Genomic DNA, 3254 nt, shown 5'->3' with positions numbered 1-3254 from the left:
ACATAACGTTCGGATCCAGAACGGGCCATTCTGGTTTTGGAACGGGCCGTTCTGGTTTTGGAACGGACCGTTCTGGTTTTAGAACGGGCCGTTTTGGCCACTTCTGATGCCTATAAATAGACAGCTTGGGCATAGTCCTCAGGGCCACAAATTTCGTCCAGAACTCCTTAGAGCTTGAAATTTCTCTCTCTCTCCCTCCTATTGTATTTCTTGAGATTTGTGAGGCATTTGTGTAGTGTGAAAGGTTGGCACAAAGCACCTAGAATTTCCATATTGGAAGATCTAACAAAGCTTGCTACGAGGTATTTCAATCGATCTTCTTCTCTCTTTTTTATTTCTTATCTTTGATAAGTATTGTTATAATAAAAACAATCATATAGATATTTTAAAGTCAATTGTTTAATTTAAATTTCAAGCATGTAAATAGTCACCAATAAAAGGAGATTTAATATTTATATTATTATTGTTTATAATGTTAACTTCGTCATAGGATACCGATTAAGGGCGTTGTAGGGGTACTTAATACCTTCCCTACACGTAACCGACCCCCGAACCCAATTCTGGTTATCAAGGCCATTATTGGACTTTAAAAAACCTTTTCTTTTTCCAATGTTTTGAGTAAAACATTGGTGGCGACTCTATAGAACCTATTTTCAAAACCATTGATTAAGGATTAGTCTGGTGTCTGGGCATTCCTTAATTGATGAGACTTTCAAAAGGATGTTTAAACCATAGGTCGCGAGATCGGAAATTTTCTGGTTGCGATAGATGGCGACTCCATTGAGGACGTTTTAAGAGGGTCAGGCCCATATAAATGATTTTGAATAAATTCTGCACCTGTTTGAATAAAATTGTACACAATCCTTTGCACACAACAGTTCCCCCTACACCCAGGGGCATGAGGGTAATAAACATAGGGAGTGGTTGACGTACGACCGGCCCAAGTTTGGCCATGGAGCCTACGATCCTTGGAGCCTACGAGCCTTGTCAGAAATCACACTCAAGGTGATAACTTGTTACTCTAGCTCGAAATACTACGACAGACCTTAGAGTTTGCCAGGTGATAGCGATAGAGATACTAGGTCCCTATAATAGGGGCACCTTGGGGGCCTTAATGTTAGAAAAGAATGGCACAATCCAAGAGGGGGGTGAATTGGATTCAATGACCCTTTAAAAATTTATCAGAGTATTTTGGATCTTAATTTCAATCAAAACTTTTCTATGACAGAATTTCCAAATGAAGCTCTTCTAAAGACTTGTTACAAAAATATGAATGCAATATGCTCACTTGATTACAACATAATGAGGTTCAACAATAATTTTCAATTACAGATTTAAACCATCAAGATTCACATACACTTGTTAATCAAGTTTTATCTTCTTTAAAGTTTAACCAAGAAATTACACAAAGTAAAAGATAAGGTAGAAGAAGATTGCACAAGTCTTTTATACTGGTTCAGCCACTCCACTTGTGACCTACATCCAGTCCTTAATCAACACCTGATTAAGATTTGTTCCACTATCTTTAAGCAAGAAGGTTTACAAGCACACACACATGCATATACTTCAACACTAAAAGATAACCACTTTCTTGACCCCAAGAAAGCACCCCTTATAGAACCCACTACAAGAAACCTTACCACTTGAGAAACCCTTCTCAAGATTTTCCACAAAGATTCACAAAGAATAAAAGGAACGAATTCACCTGGAATTCTTGAGCAAATCTTTATCTTCCCCTTTCAAGAATATGATGATGATGATCTTCTAACAAAGCTTTTCACAAACGTTTTCACTCTTGGATTTCACAAAGAAAACTCTCCAAGATGTCACAAAGACTCACAAAAACGTTTTTCACAAATTGATTATCAGTTCTAACTCATTGTCTGAAGTTTCTCAAAGTTCAAACTATTTATAAAAGTTTTAGACACAGATAATCGATTATTTTAAAGAATAATCGATTATTTTGTTCTTCAGATTTTCTGGAAATCAACCAAGAACAATATTATCGATTATTTAGCTGGATAATCGATTATTCCAGAGAGTTGTTCCTGGGATAATCGATTGTTTCGGCAAATAATCGATTATTACAGCAAGGCATTCCACTTAGCCTATTAGCTGGAATAATCGATTATATTTAATGATAATCGATTATTTTGAGTTAGTTTTAAAACTTCATTTTATACCTCAAAATAAGTTTCCAATCTTTTTAATTCATCATCATATACTCTCCACTTAGTTTAGATATAGATTTGCTTATGCACATAGCATACAAAGCACACAAAATATAAAAACACATTCAAAACAATTTATTTCCTAAGTTCTATTACATAGCTCCATTTCATAACATTTTCTTGACTCTTCCTTGACTTTGTTTTTGTGCTCCAAGTTGTTGTTGTATACTTGTTGTGATCATCAAAACTCCTTTAAGATTCAAGCTCTCCTAAGCTCAACACTTAAGACCAGTGAGATTAGAATTGTCCTATACAATGCACTTTTCTTGCAGGGACCATAGACTAAGGATTTAAACGTGACTGTTCGCGGGTGTAGATTTGTTTGAGCATATGTGTGTTGCATTTGTTTGTGTTTATTTATTTCAAACGGATAAGAATTACAAACAAATAGATATTAATAAAAAAATATATGATAAAAAAAATTTAACTTCCTTCTATATACCTAAACCTCAAAGCATCATATAGGATAGTTTATTTCAAAAAAAACAACAAAAACAAATAAATATATAGCAAAAATCATGCATCATAACCTTAGTAAAAAAATGATAAAATTTAGGTAGAAAACAAATATCATGCATCTTTTAGTTTAGCATATACATTCATTAGAAAATGAAAGGCACATAGAATGCAAAGATTTTTGAGAAAGGAGTGTCGCCACCGGCCCGAAACGGGCTTTCGGCATTCGCGAAGGATGGTTGGACTCGTTTATTTGTTTAAAAATAGTGGATTGCTAGAATGACTTATTCTCAAACTGAGACCTCGTCAAACGAGCAATTTTATTAAAAGGCTCACTAATCCATATTAATCCCAAGCGGGACCCTCCATGGATTAGAGGTTTTCATAAAAGGAAGGTTCGTGGAGTCGCCACCAATGTTTTACTCAAAACATTGGAAAAAGGGATAAGGCAATTGATTTAAAAATCAACTTTGGCCACTACAACCAGAGTTGGGTAAGGGAGTCGGTTACGCGTGGGGAAGGTGTTAGCACCCCACAGCGCCCCTTTCGGGTTCCCTATGACAGATT

Source organism: Cajanus cajan, chromosome 3 (assembly GCF_000230855.2).
Source record: "Cajanus cajan strain Asha chromosome 3, NIPB_CcT2T_4, whole genome shotgun sequence".
In the NCBI taxonomy this organism is placed as follows: domain Eukaryota; kingdom Viridiplantae; phylum Streptophyta; class Magnoliopsida; order Fabales; family Fabaceae; genus Cajanus; species Cajanus cajan.
This window is presented reverse-complemented; position numbering follows the sequence as displayed.